The sequence below is a fragment of the Danaus plexippus genome, chromosome 20 (assembly GCF_018135715.1).
Source record: "Danaus plexippus chromosome 20, MEX_DaPlex, whole genome shotgun sequence".
Taxonomy (NCBI): domain Eukaryota; kingdom Metazoa; phylum Arthropoda; class Insecta; order Lepidoptera; family Nymphalidae; genus Danaus; species Danaus plexippus.
Window position 1 is genome coordinate 1,655,350 of NC_083550.1, and position 21,672 is coordinate 1,677,021.

A 21,672-nucleotide genomic window follows, 5' to 3' on the forward strand; every position below is an offset into this window, starting at 1 on the left:
TCGTCCATCGCTGCACTACGTCTAAACGCTACCTAGATAGGTGGTTATAAATAACTAAAAATTTATAAACACGATGATTTATGAATAACTCATAATGTCGACGGTGCGTCATAATTAAATTTGAAAATGTTACAAGTTAAAAATACAACCACGATATGAACTCCAGTCAAAACAATACAATGAATCATTTATCAGATTGTTATGATTGAAGGCATAATAAAAATATAATGTTAATAAAAGGATGTGTTATATATATATACGTATACATGTGCGTGTGTGTGCGTGCGTGCGTGCGTGCATGTGTGTGTGTATCTTAAGTTTAAACTACAATTTTAATCAGTGAATGAATTGCCTTCTTTTCTCCTTTATTAATCCTTTATTTCTCCCAACCCAATCCCAATTGGCCTTTATACCAAATTTATATCAAATCCGGTAATCACTTTTGATTTAGACTAGTTAAATGTATCAGAGAAAAACACAGACTTACCTACTTTTACATTTAAGTATGGATTTATTTTATAAATCGACTTCATTACAATATTATTTTTATTGATATCACATTAAACGCTCGTTAGAAATTAATTAAAATATATTCTGAAGTTTGTTTTGATTTATGAGTGTATTAAAGCGGTATTTCTTTCATATGTAAATTTTTATACGATCTCCAAATCATCTTAATCCATCATTACTAATTCAAATTCAATAAAATATGCATAATTAATAATGTATCCGATTTTACATTAACTTGTTAGATATTTCCATAATATGCTTATTCTATTTTCCTCATTAAAAATGTTACATTTATTGAATATATAATGATTGAATAAAGAGAACAAATGTTCAAGGAAAAATATTTTAAATTGATTGCAAATGCCAATTGACCAAAATTAAAAATTGTCAAAGAATTGTTCTGATTTGTCATTCACACGTCAACTTAATTGCAAAAGCATTTGACTACGAACCTAATGAAAGATGGAAAATTATAAATTGCAAAATTTCACCTCAACTTTTTATCTTTTACGTATAAAAATATACTCATTTTTTATTCGTTAAAATAAAAATCACCTCAATCTATTGACCACGAAAAAGTATTGTGCCTATTTGGAGTACCCATATTAAAATTAATCGGAGAGTTTATATAAAACCAATAAAATGTAGCAAATATAGTCTGAAGTTGTACGGATTAAATAAAAACCGTAACTTCTTGTAGTAATTAACTATACAAAAATATACAAGATATTTTTTTACTACTAACTAATAAATTAAGTGCTTAGCGCGGCCCTAAAATATCACCCGTTAAAAAACATTCTTTGGGTTTTCAACCATAAAATCCACCCCTTGTAATGTACTGTAATTTATTATGTATGTATTTAGTTGATTTATGCAGTATGGTAATATAATTACTTTTAGCTTCTTATATTGAAAGTCAATAGAATTTGAAGAAGTCTAAGAGAATCCTAACGTAGAAGATGTTCAGTACATGTGGTCTTGGATATTTCCAAAGATTTATTATTATTTATATATGAGATTTTGCAAGGAAATTACATTATGTCTGCATATGCTATTACAAGTATGACAAATGATTTTTTTGGATACTGTGGTATCAACGTCGAGATAAAAAATACTGAAAACTGTCAATGTTCAGTTCGTCGATGTTAACTCATGGTAAGATTACAAAATATGTTTTAACAAACTATATTTACAATGTTTTCACATTTCCATTGTAAGATAACTCTTAGAGAATAATCAAAGTTGTGTTAGACGCCAATTTCGGTGTGATTGACGGACGAGTTTGAAATGAATGTTTGTTTTATTGTCACAAATCACTCGCCTGTTTACTGACGAATGATATGTTTGTGCTTGCTAAGATAGTCATATCGTGTATATTGGAAGCAAGTTGTGCAAGATTTAAGGAAAGTTTATAAGAGTTCATTCTATAAAACCATAGTTTAAGATACGACGGACAGCAATAACTTTGTGCATGATTTCCTGTTGTGTTATGTTATTCACGAGTGAAATATAAAAATATAATCCATTCAGCTAATTTAGTCTGTGAATAAATTTATCACAGCAAAACGTTTTGCTAGTAGTGTTGTCAACTAAGATGTTGTTAGATTTATAGGCATAATCTTTCACCGCTAGAACAAATGTAATTAATATCTTTAAGATTACAACGCTCCTAAATCATTAATGTCATTTTAATTTTTACCGCACTGTTAATAGAGTTGAATATCGCTGGAAGGCTTTAAAAAAGTTACAAGTTCGGTAGCAAAGTTGCATTTGCGAAGCTCGAAAGTTTTATACGACCTTATTAATGAATTTTAAGATTGATATTCCATTGATTTGTTATTTTATGTATGTTCTTTTTATTGGGGTCGAAGCGTCAAAACAGCTCCACACAGCCTGAGTTAAACGAACTCACTTCTGACCTTTAGCTAACGTTTAAAGTTCATACGTACTATATCAATGTACTCACCGACTGTTTAACAGAGAAATGATTCGGTAGCGTATCGGTGTTGAATAATTAATGATAATTTAAACATTTATCACATTATATATAATATGTTATCTAAATACATATGGAAAATAGTATTTAATATTGGTCATTCAATAAAAATATGAAACTAATTGTTTTTATTTAACTCCTCGATAATACGGATACACAGATAGTTAATCGCTAGTACTTAGTCGGTCATTAATGAACGCATTAAAACATTTGAATTAGTTTTAATGTTAAAGATGGGAACATGAAACACCTTACAGCGCTAAATATAACTCTAAAAACCTTATGGAATCAAAGGACGGTCAATACAAAGAACCAAACTGGTTTTGATTCGATCGTAACATGACTTTCGAATGATTAATCGAATAACTTTATTCATTCGATTGTATTCGTTCCCTTGAACGTTACTTAGTGGAAGATTTTGTACTTATTGTATACGAGGTGCATTTTTTAATTTGCTTTAGGTTCATTTTTAAATTATTACTACAGTATTAAAAACTAAAAGGTATTAAACTTTTGTACCACACCTGGTTTTAATGTAAATAACATACCATGACATATGTATGCGTTTATAATAAGAAAAATTTAATTATTTATATATATAGGTACTTTAGAAAAATAAAATGAAAAAAAAAATAAACTAAAAAGTTTCGTTATGCCATAATAGTTTAATAAACGTTTAACGGGTAGGTAATTAACAGCAATCAGAATGAGAATCCTGACAAACGGACAAGTAAAGTAAGAAAAATTTACAATTATACTCTTTGAAAACATTCGTTAATGAGACACGCTATAACGAGATATGTCCGCCGTAACGGTTAAAGTGTTACATATCTTTATAATTGTAAATATTTATGGACATATATATTTTAAACCCATAAAAAATGTTAAGGGTAATTAAATTCAGTGCCATACAAATTTGTCATGTTGTTTTGGAGTGTATTTCATAGGCATAAGAGTTAAATTCATAGCATTCTGCGTTCACCTCAAAGCCGTTGTTACCAACACCATCGCTGAATTACAACAAAGACATTGCAGTCAACATAAAACCAATTTGCTGTGCGATTATTGTTGTTCAGTTTTAGCCACTGATTTTTTTTAATATTCACTTAATTTGTATAACTTGAATAGGATTTTCATGAGTATAGCATATGTACAAAACTGTGTTTTATTTCACCCGGATACTACTGTAACAATTATCACGGGAGGACGAGATGAAATCACGTAGTTAAACTCGAAACACATAGTTTCATTTGAAATATATTATATACTAAGGACTGTTTTTAAATCTACCTGGTCATTAATAAGACAAATAAAAGTATACCACGTGATATAGGAAACTTTACGCACACGAAGAAATTTTTTGCATACACTCACACTCATAGGCAACTTTAGTGATATATTTTTTTATTTTATAAGGAGATCTAAGACTTTCACGAGTATTCACTTAAATAAAACGAATATTTTTCGGATTATACTACGCGTATTTTATTATTAAAAAAAAAAAACTGTATAATCCCGACTTTTCGGTTACTTTGCAGCAACCGTGATCACGGGCAGATGAGATGTGAATGTCTGTCAGTTGGTTGCTGGTTGGTTGGTTGGTCGCTGTCACGGTTGCTGCAAACTAACCGAAACGTCGGGAGTATACAGTTTTTTTTTTTTTTAAATAGCAAAAGTATTAAAAGCAAGAGTAGTTTTTTTTAAATAGCAAAATACGGGTAGTATAATCCAAAAAATATTTGTTTTATTAATTATTTTATTTTTACAATTTCTTAACGTTTCTTTGACGTTACGCACTTTACAACAACTATGATATCGGGTAGACGAGATCTAAAAGAATGCATGCACGTGAAAATCTCATATATCATTACGTAATATAACTTTTTATTTAATACAAGTGTTTCATTTATGTTCCTTAAGTTCGATATCACACATATTCTGTCCCACAGCATCCCCTCCTCCTCGTACGGAAGTAACGAGGCTATTACAATGATGATGAATACTGTTGTTACATTGATTTAGTATTGATTAAACGACTGTTCAACGTTAACAGTCCAATAGCAGTATAACATATGTAAAATAGAACACATTAATAGGCTTTGCAAACATCTCGATATCTTATTATGTATAATTATATTAAAACTTAAAATTAACGAAATAATGGTAAACACTCGGTAGCTTTGTAGACAAGGTTGTGTTTTAAAACAAAAGACGAATATATTATTTGTTCAAGACTAAATATATATTTTTATATGAGCTATTAGTGATAAAACAAAACGCCATAGCTTTTCTAAATATCTGTTTTATCGGTATCATTTGGATATAAACTATAAGAAACTGGCCAACGACATAAACAATTTATCATTATCTTAATTTTCTTCTCAATTTAAAAACTAAATCGAGATCTCGTGAAATCCATTAACCTATGTTAAAATGTACGAACCAGTATTTTTTATACAATTTGACGCGTGACAGATGAGTCGTTTAAGATAAAACTTATTACTACCATTATTTAAAACGGAACATCAGTTCGGAAATCAGTCATTAACGCTTTAACGCTATTCTGGCACTTTTATAGCAGACTTTGAATGTGTATATTGATTTAATATATCGCGATCTAAGACTTTCGCGAGTATTATTATTATATATATACGAGATGATCACGGCCATTTTCACTTCGTCTGCCCGTGATCACGATAACTGCAAAGTAACCGAACGTAGAGAGTATGTGGTTCGAAGTAAAAAACAAAACGCGTAGTAATCCGAAACTATCCGTTTTATTTTCATATAATATAAGCCAGGTAAATTAACTTTTTATTTTGGTTATTTTAATATATATCTGAATAAAATATATAAATTTAATGCACGATTTTTCTATGTTCGCCTGTCATCACACTACCAAAAAAATTAATTTCCCACATTACTTAAGTCTATTTCTGTTTAAAAAAAAAAAAGATATTTCAACCCTTTAAAGGATCATCGAAAAAGCAGATGCATTTCAAAAACAAATATGGCGTCTTTATAATAATACGAAAGGCAAGTTATAAAATAAGGTTTTATTTAAATATTCCGTAACTATTCAGTTATTATGATTGTTTCCAAGATTTCGCCACACCGTCTTGGCAAAGTCAAATGCATTCCAAGACACGATGTTAATACTGGGAATCGAGACATAAATTAATTACAGATCATAATTTACACCAAACTATATTACTATATAATATTAATATACAAATCGGACTAAAAGCCAGTATTCCTAAGCGGGAACTAGAAAAATAAACATTTATTAATTAATCGTAAAACTATTTATTAATGTATCAAACCATAATTAATACCAGGGATTTTTTTCTCCCTTAACGTTGTACTTTTTTATTTAAATTTAATGTGCATTTTGCTGCAGTAAAAATTATTAAACATTCCCTCGTTACGGACGGGATCGAAAATTTATTTAAATTAAAATAGATCTGTAAAATATTATTTAACTGTAAAGAAAATTAATTTATCTTTATATGAATAAATAAAGATAAATTACGGTGTGGTAATAAATGATAATTAATTAGCATCTTGTAATCTAAAGGTCTATACTTTTAGACCGTATGAACATTTCTTTAATCGGCCATTTTAATTCCGTACGTGTGAAATGTTTATGCAGGAAGGGAAAGGAATCGCGAAAGGAAATAAATAATGTAATTTTTAATTTAGCATTTAAAGACGTTTTGTATAATAGTTTCTAGACATTTAATTTTTAATTCGATTTTAATGTACACACCCGTAGATCATCTTCAGAATTCATAGTACGAAATATATTTTATTTATGTAGTTATCTTTGAATTTTAAATTACTGTATCGCTGTGTTTTTAATTTACAAAGTAAGCGGACCTCGTAGTTTATACATTGTTATGCGCAAAATATCTGTAGAGCGAAATACAAAAAAAAATAACGTTTAAATTTATATCGACTTTACCTAATTCTTCTTTACATAGTTGTTGAGAATGAAAATAACTTATAAAATAAATAAAAAGAAATATTGAATTCTACGTGACTTTTTTTTCCTTTTTCATGTCTAAGGCTAAGGCAAGACAACTTGTGACATAACTCCAACCATACATTTTTAAATATTAACTATTGTATACCAAAGAGTTCGCATACGCCACCTTCCATCTTATCAACATTGTTACACAAGCAATGCCATGTTATAATTTGTAACTTGTTATGTAATTGGAGGCGCAACGTTAACACAAAATGATGCAAGCGTTTCTGTTGACAGATAGTAAAGGTTAGAAAATGTGTGTATTATTTTTGTTCTCAGTTCAAAGTAAATATAATATGTTTAAATGAAACTTATATTTTTCGCATTTTATTATTTTAACAACATAAAAAAAGGGATGATTTTTTTTTTACCTCGTCTGCCCGTGATCACTTGCTGCAAAGTAACCGAAACGTCGGGATTATGTAATTAAAATAATAAAAAACTCGTAGTAAATCAGAAAATATTAGTTTTACTGCAATGAATACTCACGAAAGTCTAAGGTCTCATTAAATATAATATATATTTGAATTAACAATAAATATTTTCTATGTCACTTCTCAAATAAAACTCAAGATCACGTATTGGGAATTTAATTGTGTTGACAGCGTTATTGTGAGAATATATTAACCTTTTTTTTCTAACACCATGAACGAGTTAAATGTGCATTTATGGTAATCCATTCAACATAGCTAATATACATTTAAGATAACGGATGACGGGATTTATCAAATTCTAGTAAACACTAACCATCCAATCGTATAATCAATTATTTAAATGCCAAGTGCCATAGGTAGATTCTATTCTTTTTTTTTAAATGCCATAGGTAGGTTCTATTATATTAATATTAAAGAAGCATTTAATATATTCAATGAAATAAGCATCTTCAATATTTTTAACTAAATATCTTACACTTGCTCCGTACTCCAGCTTTACTCTTGATACTAGATATTTTTTACTTAAAACCAACAACATTCATACTTACAAGATTTGTCTACTTTTTAATACAAAAGCTTTATAAAGATAACAAATCCGAAACTTGCGTTTCATTCATTTCAATGTTCATGTGTGTATGTTTGAAAATAAAAAAAAAAAAAACTATGAAAAATTGATTTTAGATAGCTAAAGAACTAAAATAAAGGTTTGGTATCATTCTGTTTACACTTTCAATCAAATCATATATTAAAGTAACATTCATATTTCAGTATTTTAGAGATAATAAAATATGTCGCGTCTATTTAATAAATGCAAAACACTCGTAAGTGATATCCATAAATAACAGACATCAGACATAAATAACAGTCGTAAATAAAATTGCCAACAAAAGAGGTTTTGTGTATAATTTAAGTTTTTTGCATATATTATGTTAAATTTGTAAAATATTTACGCCTACTTCTGTGTAAATGATAAAATATTTCCTTTGAAATATATATATATATATATATATATACGGCTATAAATATTGTAAGATGAAATAAAATAAAATGAAATCATTAGTTAAACAATTGGATAATAAGGATTGAAAATAAAAATCATAATCTCCATTTCTTAATGTCGGTAAAATCTAGTGTCTACTCTGAAGTATTTACTCGTATATAGTAGGTACATTCGGACATTTATCACAGTCACGCTTATGATTTCAATGAATTAAAAAATGCTGACAACTATTGTTTCTTATTAATAGACGTTAGAACCATATTTGAATAGGCGATATTTTTATAAAATCATATCTTAAGTTTCAACTTGTATTGTTGATATAATTTTGATACCGACATTTTTTTCGTCACATAAGCAATGTTTACCTGAAAATATGATTTATCTAAAGAATAATTGGTCAAGTAGCACAATTAATACTTACAACATAAATTATTTAAGAGTTGCTTTGTTTGTTTGTCTGTTTGAATACATAAGACATATAAAACCGCGTGCTACAAACGAATAACAATAAATACATTCATTAGATGGTCTTGCTAATTGAGTACAATGATTTTAACTTTCACGTTTATTGTTGATTAGTCTTTTGTGTGGAAACTGATTGTGGACAAACATTACATACGATGATATTGATATATCTGACGTGAAAAGTAATTATAGATCGATTCACTGTTATTGTGAATTAAATTAAGTATGAAACATTCACGTGTATAGTAAATGCGCTTATTTAATTTTATTGGGTTCCTATTATTTGCAATAAAGCGAAAGGAGAGAAAAAATTCTATTAATATTTAGTAACTGTATGGATTTTGTTTGTTAAATTCGTCAGCGAGTATAATTTTACTAGTTGTTCAATATAAACTTCTATGTAACAGAAGTGATTACTTTGATCGTCTTCATTGCAATTATTTTAGAAATGATCTTCTATTGCTATTAATAAAATTCAGTGAAACCTAATCTCTTGAAGATATGTACACGTAGGCTAAGTAAATCCATTGATATCTGTCCTTTGCAATAAATCAGCCAAGTTTTCAGGACCAGTTCTTAATTGCGGAAAAGTAACTGATAATACATAAGAAATGTATCAACAACTTTTTAACAGTTTGAAGTCAAGATTAGAAGAATTTCAAAATTTTATGTGATTTCAGCGATGTATCATGCATCGACTTGGATAAAAATCTGTGGAAACCTAACTTTGGTCATTAAATTAATCATTGTTTGTATTTTAATGACAGAGATATAAATATTTAAAATCAAGTAAGTCGTGATAATGCATGACATTGCGACAGCAGTATGCAAAACGCAATATAAATGAACAATACTTATCTCAAGAATGCGGCTACACAAAGACTGACACACAGATTCCTCACAATGGAAACTCGCTGATAAGAGAATAAATATTGATTTGAGAGATCAAGGACGTCCCCTTGTCCTGTTGATGGCAAATCTTTACTTTGTTAATATATGTATGATATTATAAAAAACAAAGAAAATTTGGGACTCGCTTGCTTGGATAGGAGACAAAAGATTTTTTCATCACAACTTGACCAAAGATCGATCGGTGCTTTCTTATGCGCCTGATCCATTTCATTAAATTATCCAGGTGTAGCTAGAAATGGAGTTTTTGGATCAAGGATAGGCGAATGAGAGGAAACAATAAATCTGGCAGGAGATGGAAACGGCAATATATCTTTATCAATATATTATTCAATAGGTGATCCAGTGAGAAGTCGAAACAAAAACTGCAGTTTAATGACCTCATCACTGAAAACAGTGCTTCAGATTCTGTAATTCGATAAGTTTTCTCCACAGCCGTTCCCCACTAACAATGTCCACCTCCACAAACATCAGCCTCAGCTTAATTTATGACTCCCAAGATTTACTACCGTGAGGACTTTGACTCGTGTGGACGAGAAATGGATAAGCGTGCGTGATGTTCTCCGTGGAACGAGTTTGGCCTGGTTTTGACATCATAAAAATAATTTATTAGTCCAATTTCATTTCTTATAACTTAATTATCATTTTTTGTAACATATTTATGTTCTAAGATTTTATTTTATTCAGACATACTATTTGAGGCACGTTTTAGGTGCATGAAATCTTTTCAATGAAATGTCGTTATAACGAAACATTTACAAGTTTTAAAAACTTCGTATTATTGGAAATTACAATTTACCAACCAGTATTATAATCAGTTCCGAAATTTTATCGATAAGCAAAGAAAAATTATTAAGAAAGTTGTTTTTTTCAAATAAAGGCCATGAACCAATATAATAATATGTTATGAAGATAATAATAAATTGACTTTACTCAAATTACTGTATTTTTATTGAAATTTACGATGCAAAATATTAACAACTTTCGATGAGTGTTATTATAATAGTGTCGGAGAAAGTTTTTTTTTTTAAACATTAATGTAATGACTAATTACCGATTGAATACGGAGAAAATTTTCTATTTTTTTATAGCTATTGTTATTAAATTTAAATGCAGAATACATAATTATTTTTAATAAATTTTTATAACTATAAGAATTATAAGGTTATGAAGATATGTTTTATTCAATAAACGATATTACATCGCTCATTAAGAAACCATAAACGGTGATATATAAGATTATGACTTTAATACACAAAGTATTAAGTGCATATGTCATATCTACAAACACATGCAGTTCCTATAGGGTTTTCCATTAAGGGCGCTTGATCTTTGAAATGCAAAAAAAAATACATGTAGGAAAGATATTTGCGAAATTTTTTTTTTATTTGGAAGGTCTATCGACCCCATTATGTATGGAATATGACATCATTCAAATGACCGCCACGGCTTCGGTTGGTGGCGCGCACACGAAAGGTCCAATTTTCGATGACTCTGGCGCACAAATCGGGCTGTATTTGATCGATGGCGTGGCGTATGTTGACTTTGAGGGCATCGGTGGTTTGCGGCTTGTTGGCATAGACCTGCGACTTAAGAAAACCCCACAAGAAAAAGTCCAGCGGGGTCAAATCGCACGATCTCGGTGGCCAGTTCACGTCGCCTCCGCGCGAGATGACCATGTCCAGAAATTGCTCGTGCAGAACTTCCATCGTAGCGTGTGCTGTGTGGCACGTAGCGCCGTCCTGTTGAAACCACATGTTGTCCAGATCCATATTCTCGATTTCAGGCCAAAAGAAGTTGGTTATCATCGACCGGTATCGCTCACCATTGACGGTGACGGCCACACCATTATCGTTTTCGAAAAAATACGGACCAATCACGCCTCCGGCCCAAAATCCGCACCAAACAGTCACTTTCTGCGGGTGCATTGCCACTTGGTGAACCTCGTGTGGATTGGTCTCGTCCCAAAAAAGGCAATTTTGCTTGTTGACATAGCCATTCATCCAAAAATGCGCCTCGTCGCTGAAGATGATTTTTTTGCCAAAATCGGCGTCAACTTCCAACTGCTCTAATGCCCAGTCAGCGAACACACGGCGCTGTCTATGGTCATTAACCTTGAGCTCTTGGGTCAGCTGGATCTTGTACGGGTGCAGGCTCAAGTCACAACGCAAAATTCGCCAAGTTGTCGTCTGCGAAAGGCCGAGTTCCTGTGCGCGACGCGGAATTGACTGCCGCGGGTTTTCGAGGACACTGTCGCGCACAGCGGCGATATTCTCGGCAGATCTCGCGTTACGTTGACGCACGGGAACCGGCTGATTGTTAACTGACCCGGTTGACTCGAATTTGTCCACCAATCGACGGATAGTCGACTCGGCAGGACGATCATCGCGACCGTAAAACGGGCGAAGTGCGCGGAACGTTGCTCGAACTGAAGACCCATTTTCATAAAACAATTTTATGATTTGCACGTGCTGCTCGACACTGTAACCTGCCATGGTGGTTTGGGAGGACGGAATGAATATAACACACTGCATTTGACAGCTGTCACTCAAACAACATGGCCGCAATCAGCTGTCAAAGTTCAAGCGTCCCTATTGGAAAACCCCATAATTGTGACTTCAGTCGAGACTGTTAAATTTTATTTCATTCAAAAGTCAATCCCGGATCGCGTCTCCTCCATTCCACACGACACTGGCAGAATATACTGTGCACGTCTCTGCACGGATGAAGGCCATATTACATAAAAAAAGTACATATATAAGAGACAAATAAAGATATAAGAATTAGGCATGTCTCTGTTTATAACACCTAACTGTATAAAGTGTACTGAACTGGTGTTTTCCTGGCCCAAAGATTTTATGGTAGTGTTCAAATATTACATTATTTAGACACGAGTTATTCGTTACTCAGATATATTAATATATTCTGTTAAGAAGACATCAATTAAAAGAATACGAGGGCATCCGAAATATAAAATATCAATAATTATTAACATGAAATAACTTCGAGGAGTAAGTAAAGCTGATGTTACTTAGAATAAAACTCTCGTTTCTTATCACTCACCTTGCAACTAATTAATATAGGACAAATTTTCGAAAAATCTCTAATGCAAAAAGAATGTACTTCTAGTTTTTTAAGTCGGTTGAAAACACATGTAATAACTTAATCTCGGAATACTATATTAAACGCTGACGAAATCTTACTAAAAAACTAACTCAATGTGACAATGTTTTTATTGGCAATTTATCATTTATAAATTTTGGCAAAACAATTATATATAACTGGGATCGCTGCCAATATTCTGACTTTTTTTCTCGTTCCTATATATATATATACATATTATAAATAAAAGAATATCCGATATTACACACTTGCATAGCTTTCATATACCAATATAAATAACCAATTTTTTTTTTAATTTCAAATATGTAATATACTAATTAAAAATTCGTAATAACGTCGGGATACATACAAGTTTCTGAACTGACAGCTTATTGACATCTTTAACAAGCGTGCGAAATTCCAGAAACTGTACGTGATGATTATAACACGACCGATTGTTGATCAAATATTAGTTTTGTGAACAAATAAAGCATGCTGGCGCCAGATTCGATCACGCCATATCTATTGATTATCATAAACTTAAGTCATTGATGTCAGGTTTATTGTGGTGCAAGGGCTGCGGTCATTCCCCGAATGGAGTATTGACTTGCTTGTGATTTTGTGGAACAATAGTACGTAACACCACATCACATAATAATGTATTATGTATTTATTGGTACATTAAGTTAAGCTTCTGAAAAAAATTATAAGGTCGTTTTGGAGATTAACCGTAACATAAAGGCAAACAAACATGTAAAAATATCGAATATATTATTCACAGAAGCGATATTCTAACCTAAATGTGTTAAAATGTCCAGCGACATAAAACATATTTTCTTTTGATGTCATTATAACGATTGATGTAAAGCAGAAAATATGCGTATGATGCAAAAAAAATTAATCTAAATTCAGTATAATTAAAGGTAAGCAGGTATGTATACATATACGTACATAACCCCTCCTTAAAGATTAGAAACAATATGACAGTAATTATATAGAAGTTTAAAACTACAGCAACAGATAATATATAACCGATGAATAGTTTAACACAAATGTGTTTTCTAGCAATCCATCAATATCTGTGATAAAATCTTAAATGCTTGTAATATATCATAATGTATGCGGAGAATTAGTAAAAAATACGAACTGGGCCGGACTTGTTTGTAACACGGAATTAATTATGGTTTTTTAGCCTCTTCTTTATATAGAATCTACATATATATTACATAGAGTTAATAAATATATAACAGGCAATATAAATAACGATTTATATTAACATTATACCAAAATTATATTGTTATATAACCAAAAATATTCTAAGTATTCGTAAAAATTATACGACTTTCCGGTTGTTCGGTGACTTTCATTTAAGTAACATTGAAATTGAGATCAATACGAGTTACATAAGCGGATCGTGTTTATACAATTTAGGTATACGTCCTTATTACCATAAAACAAAAGCCATTTTGCTTTATAACAAGACACATTTTTAATAAAATAAAATATTTGCAAACATATATTATATAATTCGAGAATGTTCATGACTTTGAATAGAGCATAAAATTTAAAATAAAATACTATGTTGGCATGTCTATAAATTAATATGTCTATGAGAAAGTACGCGTCAGTTTATTTATATCAGATGGCTGATGAGATTATTGGTGGTAATTATTTTGACATGTACAACGACGCTATGACCGGTAGCTAGGAGGAATGTCTAATTTATTAGAACCGCTGCCTTATTATTACATCAAAAGTAATTTATATTTAAACGTATTTTGGCGATTAAAAAAAATATATTTCTTTTATATATTACTTTTCGCTTATTGATAATTTCTACGAAATAATCTATTCTTCACGATAACTGTCAAATAAACAACCTGTTTAATTCACAGATAAAAAAAGATAATAATTTTTACTTACTACGAGTGTAAACTTGTACTTAAGGCGAAGTTAAATCTGTTATTTAATATACCTATGTATAATTCTCATAAATATATACAAGTAAATTTTTCAAAAACACATAATATTGACAGGTAAGAATTATTATATTTTTAGCTGTTTGAAATAGATTAAGAAATCTGTTATAGTGTTTCGAATTAACAACATAAAATTGATTTAGCCGTCAGTTACTGAGAAGTGATGTATTATCAAAGATATAGGTACCTCATTAAGAAAGTTAACACTGTTGCTATAAGTTAGCTTATGATCGCATAATACTTGCGATAGTCTAAGCGTTACATTTTTTTTTATTTTCTTACAACCTCAAAACTATCGTATTTCAGTGAAATTCAACACAACCTTACAGATTTCTCTCTTAAAGTATGAAAGTATTTTTAATATCGATTCAGGTGAATCTTATGATTGTATGTTATCATATTTTATTTGGTTATAAAACGTTATTTTAATTAATTTAACTTCAAGACTGACGTGTTACATGACTCTCAATTAACATTACAGCACGAAACAAAATTTACTTAATATAAATTATTTAGACGAGAATATTCATTATTCAGATATTTGTTATAATACAGATATATCTATGTATATATAATGAACAAATAGATGAAATTTTGTTTTTCGTCTGTAAGCAGGTAAAGCTAGACATAATTTGTCTCACAAGTTTTCTTAATACCAGTTTGCACAATCAACTTCACACCGACAGTTTTGAAGTTTTTCAACAATATGTAGGAGGGTTTAAGACAACAGATGTTTTGAATAGATCGTGTGTAATAGAAACTCGAACTATAGGCAACAAAGAAAATATCAATACCGATGTGAACATTTGTTTTTTATTTTTATATTGTATCTAAAAATTGCGCATCAAATAGTCATCCTCTTATTATTAGTGAACAAATGGCGCCAAATTCCAAATTTAAACTACATTTTAACGTCTCATTAGCACGCTAACAGAATAAAGTCGTATAAAAATTAGTGCCTTGTGTTCGTGATGACATTTGTCATAAGAAATTATCATTCTATTTTCGTTATTCGTATATATTAACAATGTCATATCAAATAATTGTGCAAACTAAATATCGTATAGTAAATCCTTATATTTTGTCACTGAAAGATAATTGGTTCTACTGCTATCTAAGACGGGATTCCACCGAGTTAACGTAGTTTCATTGATTATCATATATAGATATCGAAAAATTATATATATATGAATAAAAATATTCAATAAGGGCTACGATTGATTATATACCATCTAGCATAAAGAGTAGTATCTTGGAAGGAAGAATTTTTGTGACTAGAAAAGTCAAAAAAGTAATAAATAGGTTTTACTAGAAAGAGAATTCAGGAATACCGATACTCTCTTTTATCCAGCTGTATAAGTAGTTATATACCTTTAGTTAGTTTAGTAGTTATACCTTTATTTCGTGAGTTATTATTGACGCTTTAAATTTGTCAAAATGAAACGGAGGTTATAAGTTTGCGCTCCTTAAGGATACAATTAGAGGAGAAAGTTGAGGGAAACACAGGTTTTCTGGTTTTAACAAGCTGTCTCCGCCTGGGGCACATCTTCTTGGAACGATTCTTAAAACTTTCCTGGAAGTTTGAAAAACTTAGGACTTGCCTTTGACCAAAAACAACACCGATGAATTATACACTGAAATCTTTGTAAAGACTCCTTATATTACTTTATTATTTGAAATTATTCTTTAATCTTGAACCTTTGAATACAAGCAACATACTTATAAGTATTTTTCAATATTCTTTAACATTTAAACAAGTAAATCTAATTATTGTATATTATATAAAGCGTCATTTCACGCGTCCATTTTAAAAGTCGTAAGTAATGCAAGCCGTAACTGTCTTTCTTTTTTTTTCAATTTTTATTTCGTCATTTTACATTGCTTATATCGTTTAAAGTGAAACGGTTGTTGAACGGGGCTTTATTATGAATATGATATTTATGTTCGTATTTTTAAATAAAGACATTGGCAATCCTTAATATGCATACTCGTATTAATTAGATTAATTTATAAATAAAATGTTTAAGATAAAACGATTATATTACAATTTTTTATACATTAAAGTTTATAATAAATATTTGCTAAATTAACAAAGGGCTTAAAGCATCCTGTTTTGTAGACGAAAAAAAAAATAGGAGTAAACGTATCCTATTAGAATCGGATTGTTTATAAAATTAATAAGGAAAAAAAAGATAAAAATATTTATTGTGACAAAACTTGTTTAACGAAATATCGAAGTTAACTATGAAAGTGCAACAATGAAGAAAGTGCTCCAATCATAAATCCACTTACCAGTTTTTGAATCAAGATAACCACGACAATGAACTTGACTGGACCAATTGGTATCAGATACCAAGACCAATACCGGTACCAATTTCACCCGTACCAAACTAAACACAAAGCCAAAGTTGTTACATATACACACAAACTTAAATCTCTCACATAACACTTGAACGGTAAAATTATAATCGTTCACCCAAAACTTGCGTGGTTAAATAAAAAAAATATATATAGCCGGCAAACGACGCGGCGCTGCGCGGACGCTCGTTCTAAAACTGAACCAAACCGGTATGAAGTTGACGCGAACGCACGAACTTCACTCGTATAACTTATATTCAGTATGATACATTCAAGAATCTTGATAATCCAACGGCCAACATTGATACTGCCATCGACGTTCACGTTACTTCATCTGAAATATGAGAGAGATTACATCGCCAAAATATCTGACATATACCAATCTTGAGTATTCATCAAACATTCATGACAATATGTTGAGATTCTGAAGCAGATTATCTTAATATCTTTATTCAAAGGTTAAATTACAGTTCCCAATTCTGTCGATACATAATGTCAAAATCCCTTAATATTTCCAACCCAGATGCGATATTTAATTTTGGACGAGACTTACCAAAATAAAAGCACGATCGTCAATTTATTGCTTATAGCTCTGGTAACCCAGATTATAAAAGAGGGAAAACGATTAGATTGAATTCATACAATATGAACATTAATTTGATTTGGAAACATTTATTTTTATTATGCTTTCTGTTTTAATTCCCATTAGCTCAACGAAAATTATTATAAACCGCAATAAAGTCATAAAGAAATATGGTATTTTTTTATTAAAAAAACATAAAAAGAAATGAGTTCAACACATTTTTGAACTTCCCTCTAGTTTTACTTATTTTTATTGCTTCTTAATTATCTCATGTATATTTTTTATATCACAAGTATTCACACACAACAGTATCTATCATATGTGACAATTAAAATATTACCTACTATAATCGATGAAGACCAAATCAAACGAAATATTAAAAATAAAAACAATAAAACCTTATCTCTTTAATTCATAAATTGTTTTTTTTTTCATGTTTTATAAATTAAAAAAATAATTATTATTATAAGGAAGGAAAAGGAAAAATACCTCCGTATGGTTGTGATTATATACTTGTTACTTTGTTGAGTTATTTATATTTCATATAAAATCGTAATATTTCTTTAACAAAACAGGATACTTAAGAATTGATTTAAGGAAAGTGAGGAATATTAAAAGATAAGGTCTATTTTATTTTCAAATATTTTCTCTTGTATCCAAATGCGAGGTTAAAGTTTATTAAGAAGGCAATAGACACCTTTAAATATAATTGTATAAAAAAATATCTGGCCATAAAGTTTCGAAGTGAACTGATATGATATTCGCAACATTTCGCGTATTTACCGTTCAGTCGATAATTGATAATCATGATAACATTATCGGTCATTCACCTTTAAAGGATGCTTTGTTTTTGTAATTCATCTTCATATGTGTTTTCAATTCTTGTAAAGTAATTGTATACAGAAATATAAACTACGTAATCTACTCACAAAAGTTTTTTAACCTATAAATCTTGCTTGATAGTTATAACTAGAAATAGATAGGTGTTTTTTTTTTTTCATAATAAACCTCTAAATCAACAACTTCTCGGTATTAAACCGCATCAATACTTAATTAATGTCATTTTCTAGTTTTTAAAGCTTATGTCGTCTTCAAATTGAAATTATAAAACCATTTTTCATTTGATTTTCAAATCTGTTTTAATTTGGGGCGCACTTTTCTAAATTACATTACTAATTTAATAGTATGTTCTGTTTACGTTAGTTTTATGTAACGACTAAAACCTGTCAATAATTTTTGTTATTACCATAGCAGCCATGCCTAATTTAGTTAATTTTCAAAAAAATATGAACCAATTTGTTTACAGATTAAATTAAGATATTTTTTTAAACTAAAGAACTAAGGGTTCGAATACATATATGATCTTCCTATAAAACCATGACAACAATAAAAAAACCTCCATGCTTCATGACGTGATCAAAACCACACGCTATTGGAAGTATATACAGTTTAGATAGTAAGCTTTGTTTGCAGTCGATAAAGGTACAGTACATGAGCATTTTCTTTGGTATTTACTATACCTACGAAGTGTTTTTTTTTTGTACTCAACATTTTTTTAACAGCAACCCTGATATTTAAGCTGCTCGAATAAAATGTGAGTATGCAATCTTAATACAACTCTGAATATTACAAAGTAATAACTAATATGTTGTAAATAACTATGTATCTATATAAAATTTTTATACAAGTACTTTTAAAGTCAACCTGCTATCGTAAACCTTTCAGATTATTTGTCAAATAGATGTTTGTAAAACAACTCATACCATATATTTACGTTACTAAGTGAATTATTTTTTGTGAATCAATTTGATGATAATATAACTAAAATCTAACGTTTAACATGTATATAAATACACAAATATTTATGTATTTTAACAGCTAAGATCAAGATACTATTACTACTATTTTTACAGCTAAGGCTAATACGACGAAATTGCTGAGATTATAAGATCTAAATGTTCATGTTGTAGGTAAACTTAAGATTACAATTTACAAGTCGCCGGTAACGTTTAATGTAGCCTTTTCGATACATTATATTGTCACACAGTTATTTCTGCGATTTTTCTGGCTATAAAACTTTCATCTTATAATTCCGTTAACTATGAGTATATTCTGGATAAATCCTATCTTTTACTGTCTCGAATTTAGTCACATCTCGTTCCATCTGCACTAAAAATATTATTAACGTTAAATCTTTTTCACACATCCAGATATCAATATTAAAACTATATTTTCTATTAAAGCTAACATAGGTCATGTTACACGATACCAGTACAAAAATTATACTGACATGTGGATACTAACTTACCTTAAATAAAGAGGCAATTAAAGAATCTTAATTGCTAAAATCTAAAGTCCTAAGTTAAAATCTTACACATAGCTCGCCAGCATCACAAGAAGAATTGAAAGCCAGACATAGTTGAGCGACAACTAGCCCCATTAACACTAGTGAAGCGAGTTATTGGAGATGGTTTCCATCAAAATAATATCAACCACAAAAAAGTTGCGCTCATTCTTGAAACCGATAATCACAGTCATTCTTTTAAATTTAAAAACAATTTGTCTACACGAAGATGAGGGTGACCGTGGCTTGTGATGAACTGGATAAGAGAAGAGCAGCATCAGTTCAAGGGTCAAAAGAACATGTCTTAGTCATTAAAAATAGCCGTACGTCAAAGTTAGCAGAATGTGCACACACTATGGACAAACCAAGCCATTACATCCGGTTTGATAAGCCACATACCCTCGCTCGTGACGACATATATATACCAGTCACCCGTCTTTAAAAGCTTTAAAATCTTCTTAAATTAAAATCAAAAAACTTCCTAATTGCTATAGAGAATATGGGTGGCAATTATCTAATACCTGGTATCCCCTCATCCAAAATATAAAATCCGCTGTATGTGACCACTCTGCAGACCTCAAGATACCCTTATTTAGAGCATTCCGCGTATATCTAAAGAAGTGAGTAAGAAAATTAAGATATCGTTGGAGATAAATGACAAATAATAAGACTGACAGACATATAAACGTTGAAAATAACGTTGTGAAAGTTTTTCTAGGTAATGCTAAATTTATTCCAAAGCTAAATGTTTATTTACGAAGAGGTAGCCTAATTGCCAACCAAAAAAAAATTATTTGTGTAGAGGTTGTAAGTACTGAAAAACTACTTTGTACCCCCCTTTATTTACTCGCCTATTTCTAAAGGTAAATTCGTAAACACCATTTTAAGGGAACGTGAATGATATGATAGTTTACTACGTTTTTTGAAATAAAAGTACGGCAATCGTGTCACTTCTTAAATTAAATTTTCGTTCTGTGATAATGCTATCTAAAACTAACAATTACTTTTTTTATAAAACTAATCATAGAAAAAGTCCAACATAAGGATGAAGATCGCTATAACTACCCACATTTACGAGTTTTCTAATAATAATAAATATTAAAATAATTAGCTGGAGACACATATTTTTTAAGTGGAGTAAAGAATGAAAAATGTATATGTATATTTTATCAAAACTAGCCAGAGCAATAAAAAAAATTGTTTAAAAAGGACTCGGACAACAAAAAAAAAACTTGATTTCGTTATCTGTTATATTGTTGTATTAGTTACTTAATTGAAACATAAAAAATACTTTTTAATTTATAATTTAAAGTTACGTGTACTATACAGTTTCTTTTTATGTCGGTAGATTTAAATCTATTAATCAACATTAATCTTGTAGGTGTATTTTAAAATAATTATTCTCAACCTATTGAGTTCTAATTTTGGATAAACATTAAGGATACATATATCCAAAATAGCGGATAGCTTAATATGTCGGAAAAGTTATTTTAGCCAATTATAACTTAGATAATAGATTGTATCATTAAAACCAGTCACATTTAAAAAAATATATCCAAATGATTGAAAAATATAAGTTCTTAGCTTTTTACTTTAAACAATAAGATTAAAAAGTCATATTGTTTTCCAATGAAATTAAAACAGTTAACTTATTTAATTTACTCATAACCTTACATAATTTCCATAGTATCAAACTTGAAAAAGAACTAATAAAATATTAAGTTACATCTTAAAAATCAATCTTTTATCAGTTTTGGTTTAGTAATTTAATTATCTAATCATGGTAGCGGAAGACTATTAAATGCAAAATTTAAATCGAAACGTAACAACAATGCTTTTATTTATCATGTAAAAAAAGTTTGTAAAAAAAAACCTTATTGCAGTTTATTTTTTTTATACAATGAATAATACATGTAGATAAACGAATGCATTTCTTATTTATATGAAAAATACATGAATCGG

The 21,672-nt window shown here is 29.8% G+C and overlaps 1 protein-coding gene across 4 annotated transcripts in view; it reads right to left on the bottom strand.

The window, feature by feature from the left end:
- LOC116774128 (rho guanine nucleotide exchange factor 17) overlaps nucleotides 1-16,950 on the bottom strand; it is a 70,667-nt gene extending 53,717 nt beyond the window's left edge. For 2 of the 4 annotated variants that reach the window (XM_061523715.1, XM_061523717.1), the window contains exon 1: nucleotides 16,718-16,949. The gene's annotated coding sequence lies outside the window, so the exon portion shown is untranslated. Of the gene's footprint in view, nucleotides 1-16,717 lie in introns of all 4 variants that reach the window. The other 2 variants (XM_061523716.1, XM_032666783.2) reach the window with 2 other exon arrangements.
- Nucleotides 16,951-21,672: the final 4,722 nt, after the last annotated feature.